General features: G+C 33.7%; 1 protein-coding gene and 1 long non-coding RNA gene across 5 annotated transcripts in view; one reads left to right on the top strand and one right to left on the bottom strand.

Moving 5' to 3' along the window:
- LOC114336229 (DENN domain-containing protein 1A) overlaps positions 1-25,868 on the bottom strand; it is a 150,899-nt gene that overhangs the window by 99,687 nt on the left and 25,344 nt on the right. The gene's annotated exons all lie outside the window — the stretch shown is intronic.
- On the top strand, positions 4,345-6,311 carry LOC126881081 (uncharacterized). The gene is made up of 2 exons (XR_007696718.1): positions 4,345-4,610; positions 5,983-6,311. It is a non-coding gene; the product is annotated as an uncharacterized LOC126881081 (long non-coding RNA).

Raw genomic sequence — 25,868 nt, 5'->3', positions numbered from 1 at the left:
ATGAAAAGATGCATTAAGTCCCCTATGCTACTAGGTGCGTAAAGACAGCACGGCTGCCGTCTGTTGTTGTAGCAAGGGACGGCATAAACACGGCGACTTCACCGAACGTTCCAACGACCGTCTAAAAGTGAGAAAGGCTCCATATGATTACATGCGCCACCATTGGAATGTCGTCGTGCGTTCTAACCCTCGCACGTTTAAATTCTTATAATGTGAAACAACACTAACGGTATTAAGAAACCGAAAATAAATACATATTAAGATAAAAAAAACAAGAAAATATTTTTAAAGCTAAGATTTTGTTACTTTTTGTAATGACTGGACTTTATTCGTTATAACGTAGACTCCCTCTATAACGAGAACTGAAATGGCGGATTAATTACCTCGTTATAAGCGAATCTCGTTATATCAGGCAACAATAATATTGTGCATACATATGAATATAAATATAGTTTTCTAAAACATTAACTTCCTATAGTGAAGCCATTCGGAGCAATACCTATAAGAGAATAAATATTGTTTCCTCAACAATAAGGCTTCGCCATCATAAATTGTAAATTTTCTTACAATATTCAATATCAGTCGATAGATAAACAGAACAGGAAGAAGTTTATTATAGGCGGTGGATTTTATTACAGCACTATCCTCGATAACGACACAGGATGTTGAGGATTTCTGTATACACTCAGTTGGGGTATTTATTTATAGCCATTACAGCGCTAAAAACAGGTAAAAATACATATTCTATGATTTCATTTTTCCTGGTTATAACCAAATATGCCTCGTTATAGAGGTGTTACAGTTCAATAGGAATTTCATAGAACATCTAGTGTACCTCGTTATAAGCGAAACCTCGTAATAACCGCGTTCGTTATAGAGAGAGTCTACTGTATTTAACAATAAAATTAATTCCGCGCTCATTTGTATGATTTTTCTTGGTTTTCTAATATCCTCTAAACTCTAAACGGATACGATTGTCGATTTCCACAACAACTTGAATTTTGTCCCAAGCACTTAGTGTTTCAGCATACATTTCGCTGTAATAGGTTTGTGTTGGAAAGATAAATGCTGGTTAACTAACAGCTGAAATGTGGCAAAAGCACTTAGCCAAATAACTTGCCCAGCTTTACGTGGAACAAGGGTTTTCAGACACAATTATGAGATTAAAATGTAAAATTATATATATCGCAGCTGTAGACCATGATCTAATAAATAAATTATACTTTTAAAGTTAAAAGGTTAAAGTTAAAAAATACGAGTGAAATTATTTTTTTAAAATTAAAAAAAAAAATAGCAAAAAGTAAACCAGCAATTAATATAGTGCGTCCATAAAGTAACGCATAAATTCATTATTTCGTAAACCAGCCACTTTAAAGAAAAAGCCCGAAACAGGTAGATTTTTATTTTTATATTACGATTTTTTGGCATTTATGTCATACTCGTGACGCCATCCATCTGGGCGTGATGACGTAGTCGATGAATTTTTTTAAATATGAATAGGGGTCATGTGGTAGCTCATTTGAAAGGGTATTTAATTCTCTATTCATATTAACATACTTATTTATACAGGGTGCCCAATTTTTTGTTAAATTAAATTAACTGACAGAAAAGATGAATGTATGTAATTTATTTAATTCTAAATACATTTTACTGCTGTCAGAAAACAGAAAAAAATTATTTAAAAAACAAACATTGATTTTGACTTAAATGTAATGTCCAAACTGTCAAGTGGCAGGTGGGTGGCAGGTTTAACATTGAATTTAAGCTAAAAACAATATTTATTTGTCAAATAAACATTTTTTTCCTGTTTTCTGACAACAGTAAATCGTATTTTGAATTAAATGAATTACATACCTTCTTCTTTTTGTCTTAATTACTTTAATTAAAAAATTGTTTGTGAACACCATTGTATAAATAATGTTATTGTTTATATTATTAAATAGAGAATTGAATACCCTTTCAAATGAGCTATCACATGCCCCCTATTCTCATTTAAAAAATATATCGATCACGTCATCACGCCCAGATGGATGACGTCACCAGTATGATACATATTGCCAAAAAATTGAAATTTAAAAATAAAAATTGACCTATTTCAGGATTTTTCCTTAAAGTCGCCAGTTTACGAAATAATGAATGTATGCGTTACTTCATGGACGCACTGTAGTTCGTTTATTGGCAATACCATCGCAAAATTAGATTTAACGTATTTGCAGTTATCTAGTCAAAGGGCTAATTGTTAATACATTATGAGAATTATATAATTTTTGCTTAATATAATTATTACAATAATGTATGTATAGACAATCTCCATATTTATAATGGAACTTAGAAGTCACAATGGGAATACAGTAAATCAAGTAGACAGTTGATACAAGACCTTCAGTGACATGATTAGATATTATGTATTAAACGCTGAGCAAACATGGCTCAGACCACGGTTTATTCAAACGAAGTGATTAGAGCATAAAAGAAGTAAAGGGGCAAATTTTCACCTATAAAAGATCTTGAAATTAAGGGGGGGGGGGGGGGGTATTCATATATCAACATTTCAAGCACATGTTTGTGATTTTTTTAAACTATGGTAGAATTATTTTATTTTTAAAATAAATATACATATTCAGTACAATTTATAGAATATTAAAAAAAATTCAAGGCAAAATATTGAAAAATAAGCCCACGGTGGCAAACTTTTACATTAAAAAAAAATGGATTTTGCGGTGGACATCAGAACTCATCATTGGATCATGTAAAACAAACAATTCAAAAAATTTTTATTAGTTTATGAGTTTCTCGAGGAAACGCTGTCGAGTTTATTTAGTTTCACCGATTTTTGAGTTTTTGGTATTACTCAGAAGTCAAAATAACGAAATATTTTGTAAAAAAAGGGTGGAATTAAACATATTTATTATTGTTAAACAAAAATAAGCATAAAATAAAAAATATCTCGACGGCGTTACCTCGCGAAATGTCTAAAGAAAAGCTATGCAAAATTTCAGGTGGATCGATCAAGTAGTTTTTGAGTTACAATGTCCACTGCCTTTGAAAAAAGCAGTTTTGAGAAATAACGCTTTAAAGTTTTGACAATTTTTATTTTCAATTTCTTTTTATCTGTCAAATCGTAAAGTGATGCACACCGGAATATGTTTTTGAATCGCGCAGATATTTACAAAAGAGAATGCCACCAGCTGATGTGCTGCCGGCGCTCATTGTTCTAACACTTATGCTACCTAAATTTATTTCTGCAACAAAAACTTTTCAAGAAAAATGGTTATCGGTCATACAAAATCAAACACACTAATGAGACACTTCCTGAGGACTATTATCGACGCATAGAGTTTTGTGAAGCAGTAATGGAAAAGAAAATGTTCTCAACAATGACAGATGAGTCAACGTTCAATCAAAGTACTGACTCAGTGTTAACTCAGTATGCTGAACAGTTGAGCGTATGAGGTGGAATCTTGGGAGAGAGTATGATTGAACCAATTCTGACAGGCGGAAACCTAACAGCAGCAAATTGTTCCGAAAACTCATAAAATTGCTTGTGACAGATTGAATGACATCTAAATTCTACAAGATGGTTGCTTCTTCACATAACACCGCTTTTTCTTTAATCATAAATTTTATTGAATTATCCTCAGTTTCAAAGACAAGTGTTGACTATTATTTGTTTTCTAGCAAATCATGGCATTGCAAGACATGGCCACAGTATATAGAGGTTCCACAGTAAAACCACTCCTTTGTCGGCGCTTTGATCTCAAGAAGTAATACCGGCAGTACGCAATTGGTAATTCACCAGTGGTGGATGCGGGTTTTCCCTGTTAAAATCCGTACGTTTCTATGCGACTAGCAATGCGAGAGTGGGGCAAAAGCGACTAAGAACATTGCGCGGTCGCCATGCGTGACTACAGATTTTACTTCCAATTTTTCGGAGAGTGGTTCTACTGTCCCTCTTTATACTGTGACATAGCCCTCTACTATCTTTTACACAAGAACTACACAATCGTACAACGGTGATATTAAATTGAAAGCCTTTTCATCTATTTTTTCACTCTATAGTGCACGAACACAATATTCTACAAATTCTTGGAACTTATTATTAATTTCAAATATTATGGAGGTCTGGAGGTTCAGATTTACTACGTCTTTATTTGTCTATTTGTACAATATTCAAACGTTATTCAAACAAACACCATATGCGGTACGCTCTGAAAACGCTAAAACTTAGAATATTACAAAATCACAGTATTACACTACAATATTTATTGTTTGAATACTGTGTTTATTTTGGATTTTATTCTGTCATACATTATTCAAATACGTTTTCTGGTAAACGATTAAAATCGATGTAAGGTATATTGCTAGAACTCGTTGTTCACCTTCTATTATTACCTGAGAGTAATTACCGAGGACCTAAAATAGTTATTGATAATTAATTAACGATGAATATTATTTCGATAAAGGTAATTTGTAATTTGAATCAATTGTCAGCAGCGTTCATTAGAAAATAAACAAAGTTTATTTGAAGTTAATGAATTATTATATTATTCATGAAGATAATATTCAATAAATAAAATGGAACAACAAAAAATACAGCGGCGAAGAAAGAAGTAAGTAGAAACTTTATAATATATCATAATACGACAGTACAACCACTCTCCGAAAAATTGGAAGTAAAATCTTTAGTCGCGCAATGTTCCCAGTCGCTTTTGCCCCACTCTCGCATTGCTAGTCGCGTAGAAACGTACGGGTTTTAACAGGGAAAACCAGCATCCACCATTGGTGAATTACCAATTGCGTACTGCCGGTATTACTTCTTGAAATCAAAGTGCCGACATGGAAGAGGTTTTACTGTTCAATACTGTTTGACAGAACAGATGAAATATTAGTTTTCAAAAGCAGATTTTATCTTTGTGGAAACGGTACTCACCTGAGGGATCGCAGACGTTCGGATACAATAAGCGTCTCTTTGTAAAGACACTGAAGTCGTCTTTACTAAGTAACAAGACATTCACTCAACACACACACTACGCTATTTTTCTACTATTCATTCCTAATATTTTTAACAATAATGTAATCTAAATATTCTCCGAACTGAAACTGCAAGGCAAGCATTTATAAAAATGAAGACACTGCTTACAAACAAAGACCTTCAGTTGCCTCTCAGATTGAGGGCTCTATCATGCTACATATTTTCTATATTACTAAACGGAATGAAAGCTTTGACATTGAAGAGACAACACATAAAGAAAAATAGAAGCGTTCAAAATGTGGTGTTACAGAAGAATATTGAAAATTCAGTGGGTTCAAAGGATTAAAAATGTTGAAGTGCTACGACGTTTAAATAAATAGTTAGAAATTATAAACAGTATAAAAACAAGGAAACTGGAATATTTGGGTCACATTACCAGAGGAGAAAAATATGAGTTGCTGAGAATTGTTATACAAGGAAGGATCTAATGAAGAAGAAGCATAGGAAGAAGACGCATCTCCCGGCTGGGGAACTTTAGAGAATGTTTGTCCATATAGAGAAAGTGACCATAGCCAATATGATATCCAACCTCCGATAGGAGATGGAACTTTAAGAAGAAGAAGAAATATTCTCAGTAGTAATTACACGAGAGCTCTAAAATTATCGATTTGTATCCCGAGTGACACTGACAGTTTTTGACTTTGACTTTGTCAAAGTGTCACGAAAACAAAACAAATCGATAATTCGACCTCGAGAGTAATTCAGTAAGATTATTTCATGAATAAAACTTTCTTTTTAAATCATTTTAACTAATATTTTATTGATATATTCGTCTGCATATTTTCTAAACCTGTTTCTTTTTGTTTTCTCTGTGACAAGTTGTAAAACATTAATTGTTATTAATGTCACTGAATGTATTTTTGCGTAGCAACGAAGGGCATCTGAGGTAAAATACTTAAAATATGACAGGAAATTATCAAAAATTATCGCTTTAATTTTTATTCTTGTAGGTTTCTATTGGTCAGAATCTCTATGAATGAAATAATCAAAGGAATTTTCATCCCTTTAAGATCGATATCACTGGAATTCTGAATACAAAGAATCATGCCGATTGCCTAATGAAGCTTCAATATACTGCCGAATTATCAGTAGTAATTGCACAAGAGCTCTGAAATTATTGAATTTTTCCCGAGTGACACTTTGACAGTTTTAATTTCACGACCCGAAGGGGAGTGAAATTATGTCAAAGTGTCACGAGCGCAAAAATTCTATATTAATTTTAGAGGTCGAGTGCAATTTGTTGCGATTATTTCATGAATAAAACTGTTCAAAACCAAAATTTTATTGTAATTTATTTATGTAAGTACCATCATTAAACACACAGTTTTTATAAATATTTGACGATTGAAAGTCATCACTTTTATAATTTTTAAAACATTAATTGTCATTAATGTCACTGAATGTATTTTTTCGTAGCAACGAAGGGCATCTGACGTAATATACTTAACGACGGGAGATTATCAAAAATTATCGATTTAATTCAGATTTCTGTAGCTTTCTATTGGTCAGAATCTCCTATGAATGAAATAATCAGCTTTATTACTTGCGTTAAAATATATAGCCTCTGTTGGTATGGACAGTTATATCATTTTCACCGATTGTAGAAGCATTGTGGACAAACTCACTTCTATCCAATCGACAAAAAACCTAAACCACATTGAGATAGAAAAAAATAATATTTAATAAAACTAATAATTAGTATTTCCTCCATTGGCCTGTATGCATACTTGTAGGCGATTTGGCATGCTGCCGATTAACTGGTCGAGCTGGGCTTGCGGAATTCTCTCCCATTCTTATCAGAACTCCTAGTATATTACTAATTATGAAAAAAGAGAAAAACTAAAATTTAGCTATTTGACGCGAATAACCAGAACTATAACAACGCGTATAACACTACTTTGATAAGATAAATAAAAACTAGCTATAATAGCGTTATCGACTAAACACTAAACCATATTTTTAAATCTAATTTCAACTATATACTAAATTTGAATATACATAATTAGTACGAAGTTATTTACCATTAATATTAAAACTTGTCCATTATAATATATGTGCGTAAATGTATTTAGATTCCACAAAAAGTATAATCAATCAACATAATGCTTCGAAATTGTAAGAAATGTAATTTGTTTTCACAATAAGGTCACAGGTTTTTTTAAAATAACTTTTTTCTTTTATTAGGTAACTAGAGTCTAGAGAGGCATCCACATAGTGATCGATATTTCACCGCAAATACTGTGTTTTGGACTTTTGTATTTAAACATACGTGGAACCTCGATTATCCGTCAGGGCACCGGACCAAGGATATGACGGATAATCGAAAAGACGGTTAACAGAACATTAACAAAACTTAATTGATCAAACGACTAAGTAACACAATCAATGTTCGAATTTGAATCAAATTTAATTATGGTGACACACAGATATTGACTGTAATAATTATTGTGCTGTGCATTTTTATTTTCGGATTGCGATTCTAAAAATAGAATTCTAAAAGCACGATATCATTTATCACCTATTTAAATTGAAATTTACTCCACAGCCCTGAATAAGAACAAAAATTATTTACATAAAAAATGCGGTGGTGGCATAATTGCACGTGTACATTTCAAGGAATTTCGTTTGGTATATTGCAATACTCAAACAAACGGAATTGATGACTAAATTTTTACTTATGTAGTCAATATAACTTATGTAGGTATAGACCCTGACGGTTAACAGAGGTGACGGTTAATAGAGAGACGGATAATCGAGGTTCCACTGTAGTTTCAAAAGTTATAAAATTATGCTCATTTTCATAGTTGATTTTTTTTTAATGAAAAGATTAACGAATTCCGGTAATTTTTTTATTTTAGAATTTTTCTTTGGTATTTACACACTTGTAAAAACTCACTTAAACCTCTTTTTTCTACAACCGTGTTAAAAATGCAATTTTTAGCACTCCATACGAGCGTTAAAAATGCTACTTTAAGGCACTAGTGCATTAAAAATTTTATGGCACTGCAGTTCGTATTGACCGTATGGGCAATTTTGATGTAATGTCAAAAAAATATAAAAATGGAATGTCAGTAAAGTTCAAGTAAAAGTTTTTGTAGATATTGTCCTGTAATTACGTTTGTAGAAACAATATTGTATGATATGCGTGTTAAAAAGTACATTTTTAAGGCACTCATGTGAATTGCAGAACTCGCTTCGCTCATTCTGCAAACTTTCACATGCGTGCCTTAAACGTGTACTTTTAACACTTATATCATAAATAACTATTTTGTACTTATACCGGGTGGAAGAAAAGAAATGTTAAGTTAAGTTATGTTAAGTTTGAGACACCCTGTAGGAGGACAAGGTACAAGTGGACGGGATTCTGCAGAAAGGATCCAAGCCACACTTTGTTAAAACCGAGATATTAGCCAAAAACTTTACGATAAAATTTAAAATTCTCTATTAAAAATAATCATGGTTTAACATTAAAATCCTCAATATATGCATTAGATTTGATTTAACACATACTGTTTGATTCAAGAAAACCGGTTGTTTACAAAAAAAAAATACACTTTTGTGGCTTGGTTCCCTTCTGCAAAACAACTTAACGTGAATTAAAAGTTAACAAACATTTATTTTCCTTTATTGAGTTACATAATCAGGCGTATAATCTAAAAGAATGTTAATATGAATTTACTGGAATTTAACAATTTGTTCGATTTCAAAATCTGGAAGTCCCGTCAATTCAAGAAAACAGTTGTTTTAAAAAAATCCACTTTCGTGGCTTGGTTCCCTTCTGCAAAACAACTTAAGTGAATTCAAAGTTAACAAACATTTATTTTCCATTATTGAGTTACATAATCAGGCGTATAATCTAAAACATGTTAATATGAAATTACTGGGATTTAATAATTTGTTCTGGAAGTCCCGTGAATTCAAGAAAACAGTTGTTTTAAAAGAAAATCCACTTGGTTCCCTTCTGCAAAATAACTTAAGTGAATTTGTATAAAGAAACCAATCCACATGGATCTGTTCTGCAGAACGCTGTTATGCTGCAACGATAATGTTGGTTATTTCTTTCGCTCATAGAGGGCGGTATATGGCGTATAGGGGTATAGGGCTTGGTTCTTTTCTGTACAAGTATCTACGGGATATTTTACAACCTATAAGACCGTTAACAGGAAAAACACATATTTGTGGTTTGGTTCCTTTCTGCAGAATCCCGTCCAAGTGTGAGTATACATCGAAATCGTATTATAGTCTTATGTTTTGTGAACATTTTGTTTTTTGAATATCCCTGATATCTTTAGAAACAAAGAAAATAGACGGTTTTATTCTTTAACCTGTGTTTTAACTGAAAGAATGGTTTCAGACACCCTGTAGGGAGGAAATCGTGCAAAGATGGGTATACATCGAAATTATCTTCTAGTATGTCACATAATCAATGTGTCCTGCCTGTTCTTACATATGGTGCAGAGACACTTACCCTAACAAGGACATCTGCACGAAAACTACAAGTGACGCAACGTAGAATGGAAAGATCATTGTTGGGAATAACGTTAAGAGATAGGGTAAGAAACGAAGAAATTCGTAGAAGAAGTGGTGTAGAAGACATAATAAAACACATAGCCAAAATTAAATGGAAGTGGGCAGGACACGTCGCTAGAATGGAGATGATAGGTGGACCAAAAAAAATCTTGGAATGGAGACCGAGAGCGGATAGACGAAACCCGGGAAGACCACCCACAAGATGGACTGACGACATAAAGAGGATTTGTACCAACTGGATTGCAGCAGCGCAGGATAGATCTGAATGGTAGTTTTTCGAGGAGGCCTATGTTCAGCAGTCGACGACTATGGGCTGATGATGATGATGATGATGATGTCACATTTTGCGAACTCTTTAAAAGAGATCTCTTTAAGAGAATCTCAAACTCAACTTATTACCTACAAAAGTGGACAACATCTATCCCAAATAGACTACTTCACGATAAGGAAAGAAGACATACGTGAATGCAAGGACTGCAAGGTAATAGTTAGTGAGACAGTCAGCCAACAACATAAGCTGCTTGTTCTGGACATCGAAGTAAAAAGCGAAACTAAACAAAAATATCGGAGAGGACCACAAAAAATCAAATTGTGGATGCTAAAAGATGAGAAAGAAGGTCTATTCAGGGAAAGAATAGTAGATACTCGTAAAATATGTTGGAACATGAAAGGAAGCCCTAACACAATTTGGAGAAAAATGGCCAACATTATTAGAGAGACTGCTATTGAAATACTTGGGAAAACGTAAGGAAAAAAGTTTGAGGATACAGAGACTTGGTGGTGGTCAAACGAAGTACAAGAAAAAAAGAGAGAAGCGAACATTATATAAAAAGTGGCAAGAAACCAGATCCGACACAGATCTTCAAAACTATATGGTGGCGAAAAAGGAAGCGAAAGCAGCAGTAGCAAAAGCCAAAGCAGAAGCGTATTCAAGCCTATACGATCAACTTGATACCAGGGAACGCGAAACGAAGATATATAAAATAGCCAAACAGACAGCAAAGAAAGCAAAAGATTTTAATCAGATTAGATGTATCCAAGATGAAAATAATAAAATACTAGTTCACGAAAAGAATGTCAAAAAGAGATGGCGAAAGTACTTTGACAGCATATTAAATGAAGAATTTGACAGACAGCCTGTAGAGTCAACGGAGACAGTAGCAGCAATGGCCACCAAAATAACAAACGAGGAAGTGGCTAAAGCGCTTCAAAAAATAAAGAAAGGAAAAGCGGTAGGATCAGATGATATTCCTGGGGAAGTATGGAGAGCATTGGGAGAGACAGGAACAAGATGGCTAGCAGGTTTATTTAATAGAATTATGGAAGTTGGACAAATGCCAGACGAATGGAGAAGCAGTATACTAGTACCTGTCTACAAAAACAAGGGAGATATACAACAATGTAATTGTTGATATACAACAAAGAAACAAACGCTCATATGGTATTCATTGATCTTGAGAAAGCATATGATAGAGTTCCTCGAGAGATTCTGTGGTGGGCACTCAATAAGAAAGGAGTCCCTGGTGAATATGTAAAGATTGTGAGGGATATGTATGAGGGAGTAACGACTAGTGTTAGGACAGGTGTGGGAGAGACTGATAAATTTCATGTGAAAGTAGGATTGCACCAGGGCTCGGTGCTTAGTCCGTATTTATTCTCATTCGTTTTGGACCAGATAACAGCGAAACTACAAGGTAACATTCCATGGTGCTTAACGTATGCTGATGATGTCGTGTTAGTAGGAAATAGTGAAAGAGACTTAGAACAAAAACTGGAACAGTGGAGACAAGCTCTGGAGGAAAAAGGTTTAAAACTTAGTAGGACAAAGACAGAGTATTTGCAATGTTCATTTAAAGATGGAGTTACTACAAATAACATGGTATCTTTGGATGGTGAACTGATTGTAAAAAGCAATAGTTTTAAGTACCTGGGATCGGTATTACAGAGTAATGGAGAAATAGATGGAGATGCATGCAGTAGAATTAGGGCTGGATGGATGAAGTGGAAGGAAGCGAGTGGTGTGCTGTGTGACAGGAAAATTCCAATGAAGTTGAAGGAAAAACTCTATAAAACAGCCATAAGACCGGCTATGATGTACGGAACTAAATGTTGGGCAGTGAAAAAGAAAGAGGAACAACGAATGCATGTGGCGGAAATGAGAATGAGTAGATGGATTAGTGGAGTGACAAAAAAGGATAAAATTAAAAATGAGTATATTAGGGGAAGTCTAGGTGTGGCACCAATTGATGCCAAAATGAGAGAGCACAGGTTGAGATGGTTTGGTCATGTTCAACGTCGACACGCTAATCATCCAATACGAAGAATTGCTGAAGTGCAGATTCCTGGAAGGAGTAGGAGAGGAAGACCAAAGAAGACGTGGGGGGAGACGATTAGGCAGGACATGTTGGTAAAGCGGATTAATATTGATATGACTCAAGAATTGTATGGAGAAATGCAATTAGGGAAACCGACCCCGCATAGGGATAAGGCAAAGAGAATGATGATGTCACATTTAATTTTTTTAGTTTGTCAGATATCTTTAATAAGAAAGAAACTAGACGGTTTTACTCTTTAATATGTGTTTTAATTCACGACATGCGATACGTGAGGAGGCCATGTCTTATCCTATTCTAAAGTTGTGCTCACAACGAGGCGCCGACCCTAGCTCCCTGGTATCCCTCGTACTGCTCGTACCATATTATCGATCGCCAGATGCATTATTTTAAATGCGCGCGTTCACCAAAATGAAGAGTAGGATACTAAGCTCTAGGCGAGGATACCATCCCTTGGTCTCCGTAGTGAACAAACCTAAGATGAAATTATTTCCTGTATATAGCGCGAAAGGAATAAAGTGTTCACAGAAAGAAAATCTGTGCAATGTACCTCTCACTATTTAAAGAGCCTCCACGTAGACACCAAATGCATACTTACTCTCAAGGAAATTCCACACCCAAAACATCACAGTCTCCATTAAACAATCTCGTCTCTCTTATGTTGCGCTGTGCATACCACTCACTTGGTCGACAACTAACTCTTAAGGTGTCGACCAGAATAATGGTTAATGTTAGGTACCTTTCTGTTTTTAGAATTTTGTTTAACAGTTTTTTTATTGTTAATTTAGTTTTGTTTCAGTTAAAACACATCATGTTAAAGAAAAAAATCGTCTATTTCCTTCGTTTCTAAAGATATCAGGGGCAATAAAAAATCAAAATGTTCACAAAACATAAGACTACTATACGATTTCTATGTATACCCACACTTATACCTTGCCCCCCCCCCCCTTCAGTGTGTCTTAAACTTAACATAAGAAAAACATTTCTTTTCTTCATTTTCTGCCATTCTGATGCCATTTTCTTGCAGGAGAAACTCAGACATAGCTTCAGAAATAATGGATTCCGTGAGAATAGAAACCAGACTTATTGACGATAATTATTACAATCAAGTTTATTTCCTTTCTTGAATATAGGAGTAACCAAAGCAAATTTTCAGGACGAGGGAAAAGAACCCTGATTAAAAGAAGCATATTTATAATATTATTATAAGGGATATAGGAATGGCTACAGATTATATACAGGGTGATTGATTAGTGGGGTAAAGCACCGTGGATTCGTTATAGTAATAGATAGCGATAAAAGTTAATAGTGTAGCCAACTTTGAGCTTCACATTACAAAATTAGTTAGAATGTTACAGAATGTTCGATAACATAGTAGCAGACCAAACTTATGTTTTTTTAAATGGAACACCCTGTATTTTATTTTATATTCGAAATCTTCTTAACTTCTCCATTACAAAAATATAGAGGTTGGGTATGTTATACAGGGTATTTACAAAGTTATAACCAATTTTATATGAAAATCGTAACAAGTTCAACTCACTGTATAAATAAAAATAAGCACAACGGCAATGGTTTATTGATGCCATATTTTTTTATTTATTGTCAAAATTTTCATAAATGATTGATATTGCTAATTTTCTTTATACTGAATACAGGGTGAGTCAAAACGCAAGTACATTATTTTCTCAGTAATTTTAAATGGAACACCCTGTTTTTTATATCACTATCGAAAAGTACCATTACCGTACTTTAATTTGTATACAGCATTCCCTATGTCTAAATTTATTAGTTTTCGAGATATTTTCATTTTTCCATGGACCAGTAGCGTGGCCACCCAGATTACCACAATTTAATAAACTCGATCGATTTTTTTGGGGTTACTTTAAGAATGAAGGTTATAAAATGCCTCCAACAACAAGAGATAAGATGAAAAATAGAATACAAAGTGTATTTTGAAGTGTTAATTTACAAATGCTTCGTAGTGTAAGTAACTCATTCAATGACCGTTTTTAGTCATGCATAAATGTGCTAGGTCATTTTGAACAACTTATGTAATTAAATATTTAAAATATTTTATTAAAAGTAGCTTTTAATTTTTTCAAAAATGTTGTATTTTGTGTTCATTTTTGAAGTTATTCTTCTTTAGGCGCGATTGAGAGTAAAATTTTTCATAAATCTGCGCCCATGCGCACACAGACAGTATGTAGTTCGTTTCTAATCTTTCAAGATAGTATCTGTATCAGCGCAAATAAGTCATTAAAAGAATATATTAGTGTTTTTAGTAAATGTATTATTTATTATAATTTTTGTGCCTTTGAATTTCTCTTCTTCTGTATTAAGATAATAAAATATTATGTAGGTATAACATTTTTATCACGATACCACTCAATCTATTTGTCACCGTGTTGTGTAATTATATCCGAAACTTACGTGTCAATTACAGGAGACTCGGTGGTCTAGTTGTTGAGCGTTCGGTCAGAGATCGAAAGGTCCCGGGATCCAATCCTGTACGATTCATTTTTTTTTATTTTTGGTTGTTTTAATAAAAAATTTTTGAAAGTGGTAGATAAGAAAGTTAGTTTAATATTTAAATAGAATACAAATAACCTGTTAAGTATATTTACTTCGTTAAAATTATATAATAGAAGAATAACTTCTTACGTGCGTACAAAGTACACACACACATTCTTTTTTTTTTGTAACATTTTTTACTGATAAATTATTTTTCGTTCTTTATTTGTTACATTGTTACATTTACATACAAAAGTAGTTTTTAATTGTTTTCACAAAATGGTGTATTTTGTGTTTGTGTTTTTTTTTGTAAAATGTATAACTAATAAATTATTTTTCTTTCTTTATTTGTTACACTTACATACAAAAGTAGTTTTTAATTGTTGCAAAAATATTGTATGTTGTGGTTGTGTTTTTTTTTTGTAAAATTTTTATTACTAATAAATTATATTTCTTTCTTTATTTGCTAGATACATTGTTACATTTATTACCAGATCGTTAATCAGTAATCGTAAATTGTCAGTTTTAGACAAATTAGTCATGGCTTACTTAAAATTTGGAAAGCTTTAGACCGGTAATTAATAATTTGCTCTAAAAAATGAAAATATCTCAAAAACTAATAAATTTAAACATAGGGAATGTTATATAAAAATTAAAACGCGGTAATGGTACTTTTCGATAGTGATATAAAATACAAGGTGTTCCATTTAAAATTACTGAGAAAATAATGTACTTGCGTTTTGACTCACCCTGTATTCAATATAAAGAAAATTAGCAATATCAATCATTTATGAAAATTTTGACAATAAATAAAAAAATATGGCATCAATAATCTATTGCTTTCGTGCTTATTTTTATTTATACAGTGAGTTGAACTTGTTACGATTTTCATATAAAATTGGTTATAACTTTGTAAATGCCATGTATAACATAACAAACCTTTATATTTTCGTAATGGAGAAGATAAGAAGATTGGGTGTTCAATTTAAAAAAACATAAGTTTGGTCTCCCACTATGTAACATTCTAATTAATTTTGAAATGTGAAGCTCAAAGTTGGCTACAATTTTTGTTATTAACTTTTATTGCTATTTATTACTATAACGGATCTACGGAGCTTTACCCCACTAATCAATCACCCTGTATGTATATAAAACCATAATGCAGGGTACTTCCAAGCATTTGAAGAAGAAATATAAAAGAAACAAAGCACCATCGATCCTATAAAAATTTAAGGTTGTATGATGTAAGTACGTTCCCCTAATATAAAACTCAAGGAAGTAGAAAAATTATTCAATCAAGATAACAGCCTAATTTATGTGGTGTATTTCCACAATTCCCCACAGAAAAGCTTATTGTGTCATATTTTTATTGTTCGTAAAAGACATGATGCCTGACGTTTTAAACACCTTAGTGCCTCCATACACGGGAAGCTTAATGCAGTCGGTATCGACAGCTTAAAGCTGCAAAGTTGCGGTCGAATTCAACTGCAAATTAGCAGCTTCAAGCTGTCAACACCGACTGCTTCAAGCTGCGCGTGTGTGGCGGGTCTCAACTGCAACAATATGCCACTGTTCATGCGTCGTTTTTTTCAATGCTGTCGCTATATGTTTCACTGCGGTAATGGCGGGTCTCTACTGCAACAATAGGCCACTGTTCATGCGCCTTTTTTTTAATTCTGTCGCTATATGTTTCACAGCGGTAATTCCACAAACACTCCTTTGTCTTCATTTCGTTTATCAATAATTCTTCATCAAAATTTTCCAAATTAATTTTGAATTGCACAACAGTGATCGATAAAGAAACAAAACAAGCATAAGGTACCGTCTGCAGTAGAGAGGGGTAGGTACACGAAGAGAGAAAGCGGAGGTAACCGCATTTAAGCTGTCCGTGTATGGTGGGTTCGGCACCTCCAAGCTGCCGGCAGCACGCCAAAAATTTTGCTGCCGAATGGCTCAAAAGCTACGTGTATGGCGAACATACAATTTTGGGACAGGTTGGATATTAGTGCACCCTAATATGTCTGTGTAGATTTTGGCATTGGATCCGAGCATGACATGTAACACCGTTGCCGTATCCTCTATTTTTTCATACTATCACATTACAATTTTTTGTGATATTATATTTGTGTGTGACATGTATCATTTGTGTATTTTAGGTATGTTCTAATATGTTTTGTATAGATAGGTTTTTACTTGATTATTTTAAGGCTATGGGTACATAATTCGCAAATATTTTACGGCTATCCCTACCTTTTCTGTCTTTACATGGCAAATTACGTGTAGTAAAATTCACACTGGTATGGATATGTACATATTACTAGAATGTCATTCTACTTGACAATGTCATAACTAGCTTAAAGAGATGGCTTTTGAATGTTCTTGGATAACTGTTATTTTTTGTATAATTGCAAATTATTAATTCAGTTAATAAATGTGATAATTTTTTCACTAGCTATGTATTCAGTGATTGTAATAATATGTACCTACAACAAAAACTAATACTCAATCGAGAAAAGAGCAAAAGTGTTCAAGTGATTTTTTAATAATATATTGTTACTATGGAACGCTTACAATTTTGAACATCTTTAAAAACAAAACACTTGGATCACAGAATATATCTTAATGTATTCTCTACAATGTCAAAATAACTGTCAAAGTTTAAATACATAATTCAAAGCTTCTCTTCGAATTTTGTGATTTAACCACAGATTATTTAACGTAGATAAAATTTGTTCAGTCCATTCTTGTATCGACATATCGAAGTAATTTAGTACAGCAAAAAAACACCCTGTTCGGGACTGTGACAAGCCCAGTCCAGGAAAACTAATACACAGGTACGCAAATGATGATAAATATATTTTTCAAAATATGTTTCCATCCGGGATAAATACAGAGTTTAGTAATAATTCAATAACCAACCCACAAATGTATCAACAAGTCAACACACAAGGGCAACTAGCCATGAATGTACAAACCACGCCATATCTAATATCGATGTCGCAACCAGCACCAACTAAACCAATGCCACCTAACTTGTACCCTCCACTACCACAGACACAAATTCCATTAGTGCCGATCACATATCATAGTTCTGCTTCAAATTATCAATTACAACGATTGCCATCCACCAGTGAAGAAGAGGAAGAAAACAAGGAACCAGCTAGCAGCAACGATTGGCAAGAAATTAGAAGCTCAAAAAGAAGAAAAATCAGAAAAACAACAGATAATGCAAACAGTACAAATATTATTGTAACAGAAAATAGATTTGAAGCGCTAGAAAATGAAGTAGTCCCTCCCAAGGAGAACAACACAGCAAACCCTCCACCAATTTTCATACACGGTGTACAAGACTATCAAAAAATGGTACAAAAAATTAAGGATGTAGCAGAAAGGGAAGAATATCATACAAAAAGTTTAACTAACAATGTCGTAAAATTAAGTTGTGGCACGCCAGATACATATAGAAAAATGGTTAGATATTTTAATGAACATAACATTTATCACCATACATATCAGTTAAAACAGGATCGAGCCTATAGAGTTGTAATAAAATACCTTCACCACTCTACTAACACCGAGGATATAAAAAACGAACTCCTAAAACTGGGTCATAAAGTTCGAAATATAATAAATGCACAACACAGAATTACTAAAGAGCCACTTAATTTGTTCTTCGTGGATCTCGAACCGGCAGCAAATAACAAAGATATTTATAACTTAAGGAGGCTACAGAATAGAGTTATTGAAATTGAACCTCCCCGAACAACCAAAAATCGCATAATACAATGCATGAGATGCCAATCGTACGGTCACTCCAAGTCATATTGCAATAAACCATTTGTATGCGTCAAATGCGGAGGAGCCCACAATACCACAACTTGTAAGAAGACTAGAGAAACTCCAGCAAAATGTGCATTATGTGGTGGGGATCACCCCGCAAATTATAAAGGATGTGAATATTACCAAAAAATTTATAATATTAATAACAGGTATCATAACAGAGGAAACGTATTAAATCCAGCAATAAATCAAATACATACACAACCCAGAATATATACACAACCCAGGATTCAGAATCAGTATGAAAGTTACGCTCAAGCTGCAGCAAATAATCAGAACAATAACGAAGATACAGCGAGTATACTTACCAAATTTCTAGAAGAGTTTAAAAATTTATTTAACCAGCTAATGCAACAAAACAGTATGGTGCTCAACATGATTTCCATGCTAGTAAATAAAGTAAACTAACAATGTCTAAGTTCATAAGAATTGCCCAATGGAATGCCAATGGTCTTCCTAATCATAAAGAAGATATAAACTATTTCTGGAACAAAATTTCATTGACATACTACTAGTAAGTGAAACCCATTTTACAGACAGAACCTACTTCAAGATACCTAAGTATAAATTATATTACACAAATCATCCAGATGGTACAGCCCACGGAGGTTCAGCCATATTGATAAGATAAACTATAAAACATGATGAAATGCTAAAATACGAAACAAATCACATTCAAGCAACATCGATAAAAATACAAACTCTTCCATATGATATAACTGTCACAGCAATTTATTGTCCGCCCAGGCATAGACTTACAAAAGAAGATCTTCTGCCCTTTTTCAAAACTCTAGGGCCAAAATTTATAGCAGGTGGAGATTACAACTGTAAACATACGCTATGGGGTTCACGCCTAACAACCACCAAAGGCAGAGAGCTAGCAAAAGTTATCCAGGATAAAAGCTACTCATTCCTATCGACGGGATCACCGACATATTGGCCAACCGATCCAAATAAAACACCAGACCTATTGGATTTCTTTATTACAAACGGAATATCTCAATCATATACAGATGTAGTACCAAGTTTTGATTTATCATCAGATCATAGTCCCATAATTGCCACAATTAGCACAACGGTGATAATCAAAAAACCAACACCTCGACTGCATAACTTCAAAACAAACTGGGACACATACCGGCTAATCATAGAACAGGAAGTAAATCTACTAGTGAGATTGCAAACTCCCGAACAAATAGAAACAGAAACTAATAATCTAATCAACTTACTTCAAAATGCTGCCAAACAGTCTACCCCTCAACCTGGACAAAAAAAATTTTCAACCAACATTCCTCTTGAAATAAAAAGACTAGTAGCAGAAAAACGAAAAGCTAGATCAATTTGGCAAAGAACTCACAGACCAGACGACAGGACAATTTATAATAACAAAACAAGAAACTTAAAAACAGCTCTAGAACAGATGAGAAACAACTCATTTGAAAACTATGTATCAAACCTTTCGCGTCAAGATAACTATATCTGGAAACCAATCAAAAACAAAAATAAACCAATAAATACTTCACCTCCAATTCGGAAAAACTCATTACCACCAGGACCATGGGCAAAAAGCAACAAAGAAAAAGCTGATTTATTTGCTGAACATCTAACTGAAGTCTTCAAGCCACACGATAATGACCAAGTACAAGAAGTAGAGCAGGAACTAGCCTTACCAATTAATCAACGAGAGCGACTAACTTTAATTACACCGAAGGAGATCAAAGATGAAATTAATCATTTCAATGAAAAGAAGGCACCAGGCACTGATCTCATAACAGCAACAATGCTAAAACAACTTCCTAAAAAAGGTATAATGAAGTTATTGTACATATTAAATGCAATCTTAAGACTTAATTATTGGCCTATATCACTAAAAATTGCCCAAGTAATTATGATACCGAAACCTGGTAAAGCTTTAACGGATGTTTCATCATACCGCCCAATAAGTCTACTGCCAATAATGTCAAAACTTCTAGAAAAGCTGTTACTTAAAAGAATTATGAGCGACCTAGAATTCCAAAACTGGATCCCAGAACACCAATTTGGATTCCGGCAAGGACATTCTACAGTGCAACAATGCCATCGCATATCAAATGTAATTAATAGAGCTTTGGACAATAAACAGTATTGCACAGCAGCCTTTCTGGACATCAGCCAAGCATTTGATAAGGTATGGCACCCAGGATTACTGTATAAAATCAAAAAATCCCTACCCAACAAATACTTTGACTTATTAAAATCATATCTAAATCACAGAAAATTTGAAACTAAAGTGGAGGATGAACTATCGAACCGTAACAAAATTCAATCAGGAGTCCCACAAGGTAGTATATTGGGTCCACTTCTTTATGTACTGTACACATCCGATTTACCAACCTCTCCACAAACCACCATTGGAACATTCGCTGACGACACAGCAATATTTGCAACTGAAGAGGATCCAAGAGCTGCAGTATTAAAACTTCAAGAACACCTAGACCAAATTGGACAGTGGTTAAAGAAATGGAAGATAAAAGCTAACGAAACTAAGTCAACACATATAACTTTCACACTAAGGAAAGACCAATGCCCAAATATTAGCCTTAATCAAGTCAACATACCACAACAGAACATCGTCAAATACCTGGGGCTTCATCTTGATTCTAAATGAAACTGGAAACAACACATTTTAAAGAAGAAGAAACAAATTGAGTTGAGAGTGAAAGAAATTAATTGGCTTATAGGTAGAAAATCTCGACTCTCAATTGAGAACAAACTGCTGATTTATAAAACAGTCATCAAACCTATATGGACGTACGGTATAGAACTATGGAGTTGTGCCAGCAAATCAAACACAAAAATTATCCAAAGAACTCAATCAAAAATTCTACGCACCATCGCAAATGCTCCGTGGTACATTTCCAACCAAACCCTTCATACAGACCTAAACATCCCGTTAGTCAGCACAGTAATTCAAGAAAGAGCCAACAGACATCACGAGAAATTGGAAGACCACCCCAACCAATTAATATTACCATTACTGCAGCCACTAAACAACAGAAGATTGCGAAGATTATGGCCCATAGATCTTCGCTGAAACTGAGGTGAAACCGCTGGGTGATGTACCTCATAACGCCATTTTAGTGTACAATAATACATTGATATATGTTATTGTACTTGTTATCAAATTAGCTTATAGAATATGTAATTCTGATTGTTAATAAATGCTTACAAAAAAAATGTATTCTCTGCTTCTATCTTCCATAAATAATACACAATAAATAACTTTTTATAAAATTCACCTCTTAAATCAATTATTTATCAAATACACTATATATCAATATTATTTAATCAACAACTAAAAATATTCCCGATTCATGTCAAATAATTATTTAAAATTGTCACTGATTGTCAGTGTCTGACTGACAATATTCTATTCGACTAAGTGCGTTGTATGACAAAGATAGATTTGGAAAATATTACCACGGACATGTGTTCATTTTTTTCGAATCCTGAAAAAACCAATAAATATTTTTGAAAAATCTAAAAGCAGAATGAAAGACTAAATTATTACCGAGGGCCGAAAGTCCCTTAGAATAAATAAAAAGTTTATTTTAAATGAGATATTTGAAATTAAAAATAACACTAAATTTTCTCTTAGTTTTCACCCCTTAAACAATATAGAAGTTCTCAGGGACTTTCGGCCCTCGCTAATAACGTAATCTTTCATTCTACGTTTAAATTTTTTAAAAATACTTATTAGTTTTCCCAGGATTCGAAAAAAATGAATCCCCATTTGAATAGCATTGCAGCCGAAAAAACGTACCGATCCTCTTAAATCTTTGTTTAACTTACTAGAAACCTTGTAATATTGTGTAATGTGTAAAAAAAAGTAGTTTTGAAACACCAATTAAGTAAAGTTTATTATGTTGTTGTTTTCACCAATTTTGAAAAAATGTGAAAACTTTGAATTATCCACGTCCGTCTGTCCGTCCGTCTTGTCTGTCTGTGTGTAAACTCAACTCCTCCGTCATTATACCAGGTAGAATGACAAGTGAGGTGTCAAATGAAAGCTTATAATCCAAGGATGGTACTAAATGTGAGAAATTTAACTTAGGCTGTCTGTCCGTCTGTCCGTCCGACCGCGAATATAATTCCTTCGTCACTATACCAGGTAGAACAACAAATGAGGTGTCAAATGAAAGCTTATAATCCAAGGATGGTACTCCGACACCTCATTCGTATCTGTATTTCTATCTGTATTAATAACGGAGGAAGTTGTATTCGCGGACGGAGAGACAGACCAAGCTGTCCCAATTTTGTTTAGAAACTGCAGTTCGCCCAGCGGCGACCTCAACTTTGCAGCTTTTTAGGGCTTGTTTATATGCAGGCGGTTTGCCAACATCGACTGCGCGGTTTACCTGTTTTACTTGATCTCACCCTAATGCCGCTTTTGAAGTTTCATCCTAATACCAAGTAAAACAGGGGGAAAACCGGTGAACTGCGACGTCGACGTTGGCAAACCGCCTGCATATAAACAAGCCCTAACAGCTTGTCCACATGAGGCAGGTTTGCCAACGTCGAAGTCGCGGTTTACTTTCAAGTAGCCAAGGAACAAATGGAATCGTACACATGCAACCAATCCGTCGTCAAACTGCGGCGACTGTAAGTTACTATTTAGGGAAGGAATGGGACCGCCAGTCAACCGCTCGCATGTGTACGATACAAACGTCGGCTAACTGCGGCGTCAACCGCTGGCAAACCTTCCTCATAAGTACAAGCGCTTAGCTGTCGACACCGACTGTATCAAGCTGCCCGTATATGGAGGCACATTTTTGAAAATTTGGTTTATTCTTAATAGCACTACTAGGCCTGGATCCCGCTTACCAAAAAAAAAGTTGATTAATATCAAGCTGAAAATTTGTTAATAGCTTAAAGGCATAGGCGCAAAATGTCGCCTGTCAAAAAGTTCAATGTGTTTTAAATGTATTCATTTTTCTCGAATCCTGAGAAAAGTAAGAAATAATTTTGAAAAATTTAAAAGCAGAATGAAAGATTACATTATTACTGAGGACCCTAGAGTCCCTGAAAACTTCTATAATGTTTATTTTAATAAGTTACAGGGGTGAAATTAAAAGAGAAAATTTGAGCCCATCAGAATCAAAACCTGCTAAATCCTAAATTTTTCGTTTTCCCTTTTTTTACATAGTTTCGAAGTTCAAGTATGTATTAATTACAGGCATAAGGTTTCGGCTCAAAACCTTCTAAATCCTCTTCAAAATACCACTGAAATGTTAACGTAGAATCAAACCCTGTATGTCCATAGTTTTGAACAATAAAATACTTCTTTTCTTGTATATTTTGTATCTTTTACTATCAAACTGGTTCAATACCTAGTATTAGTACATTAATTGCGCCTAAAAGCAGTTGAAAATATATTATGAGGACTTAGAATAAAAATCTGCTAAATCCAAACTAACAGTACACATTTCTGAACATGTAAGGGGCATGTAGAAAAATGACTCTATATAAATTAGTGTGCCATTTTATGACATTTATTGATGCCACTTTGATTAAGAAATGCCGGATACTTTATGGGAAATTTACATTTTTAATGTTTTTTTACTCTCCTGAAAAATTTCAAAAAATGGATCTAGCAGGTTTTGATTCTATAGGTCTCATTTAGTGTGATATTTAATTGCAAATATTTCATTCAAAATAAACTTTTTATTTATTCTAAGGAATTTTCGGCCCTCGGTAATAACGTAATCTTCCATTCTGCGTTTAAATTTTTCAAAAATACTTAGTTTTCTCAGGATTCGAAAAAATGAATGCATTTAAAACACATTGAAATTTTTGACAGGCGACATTTTGCGCCTTTCCCCTTAACAGTGTCAAGTCGGACAAACTTTGATGTATGGGAATACTGGAACATGGGAAGTTTTAATTGTGGAACGTGTCATCCTGAGAAGTTTATGACTGTGAAAACTAGCAGGTTGTTTTTAAGTTTATTCAATAGCAAACTTTATATAATATATGAAAAAATATTTGTCCGACAAATATGTTGGGCATTATTATTATTATATAGACACATAATCTACTGTCTGTATTTTCACTCGACATAATATCCCAAAAATAGAGAATTTAAAACTTAATGGCTACGACTACGTATTTTCTTCTTCCGTTAAATATTTGGGAATGATTTTGGATCGTAAATTGACTTGGAAATTACATATTGACTTTATGATAAATCGATGTAATAAGGGTCTTAATTTTCTTAAAGCAATTTCAAGGACTTGGTGGGGAGCTGATGTTGAAACTTCCTTGCTTTTCTATCGATCATATATTAGATCTATAATTGATATTATGGATGTATTCTATATGGCTCAGCTTCTAAACATATTTTAAACAAAGTAGACGTTGTACAGAACTTAGGACTCCGTATCTGTTTGGGAGCTATGAAATCAACTCCAAATAAAGCTTTACATGTAGAAGCTTTAGAAATTCCACTTAATTATAGAAGGAAATATTTCAGCCAGAAATTTTTAACGAAAATTCGTTTCCTAAATATCAGTTTTTACCAAAATGTCAACAAACTGAATGTAGCGGATTTAACTAATAAATACTGGAAGCTAAAGAAGAACTCGCCTCCACTTTGCGAGGCTTTTCGAGATCTGTCAAATTTTGACTGTGATTATAACGCGATTGATAGCTTTGGACTTGAAGATTTTCATTCTTTTTTACATACAGTTAAATTAGTAAAACCAAGTTACCATGAAAACAGTGATATTAGCTCTAACATTTTAAGAACATTCTTAGAGAATTGGCCAGACTCTGTAAATATATATACAGATTCATCTAAGACGTTAGTTGGCACTGGATGTGCCTTTTACACACCTGCTACTAAAACAGAAAAAATGTTTAAGTTAGGCCATGATTTTTCTATCTTCAGTGCTGAAGCCATAGCAATTTATGAGGCCCTGCAATATTTTAAAGAATCAGAAGATATATCTGCAACAATTATGTATTTCCGATTCACCGATTCTGTTCTTCTTGCTATTCAAACTATAGATTTTCCCAATAACAATTCAAATATTTGTATCCTACTAATTAAGAAAATCATTTTTGAAATTCATAAAAATAAAAGAAGAGTGAACTTTTTATGGGTTAAGGCTCATATAGGACTAACGTATAATGAATATGTTGATAGTTTGGCTAAAAAAGCTATTGGGTATGGTACTTCAAATAATCGTAAGTTTTGCATATCTGATTTAGTTAACACTATCATGGCGAGATCTTTGTAAACAATCCAAATCTCAATATTCACTGATTCAACCTTCTGTTCCAAATATATATTGGTTTAAAAATTATGTAGTACCTCGAAGATATATAACAACATTAATCAGAATGAAGTTTGGACATGCATGTTTCCCTCTACATCTAGCAAGAATTGAAGTTTTTGATTCAAATCTTTGTACTGAATGTCAGAAGGTGGGTGATTTGAATCACACTTTCTTTGAGTGCACAAAATGCATTCCATACACCTATAATTTAATCGAGGATTTAATAAAATGTAATGTTTTTCCACCTTTCAATGTATCCTATCTATTGTCTCTGAACAGCAAAAATATATATGATTGTTT

This window comes from Diabrotica virgifera, chromosome 3 (assembly GCF_917563875.1).
Source record: "Diabrotica virgifera virgifera chromosome 3, PGI_DIABVI_V3a".
In the NCBI taxonomy this organism is placed as follows: Eukaryota; Metazoa; Arthropoda; class Insecta; order Coleoptera; family Chrysomelidae; genus Diabrotica; species Diabrotica virgifera.
The sequence above is the reverse complement of the archived record's forward strand: the minus strand, read 5'-3'. Positions and strand labels throughout refer to the sequence as shown.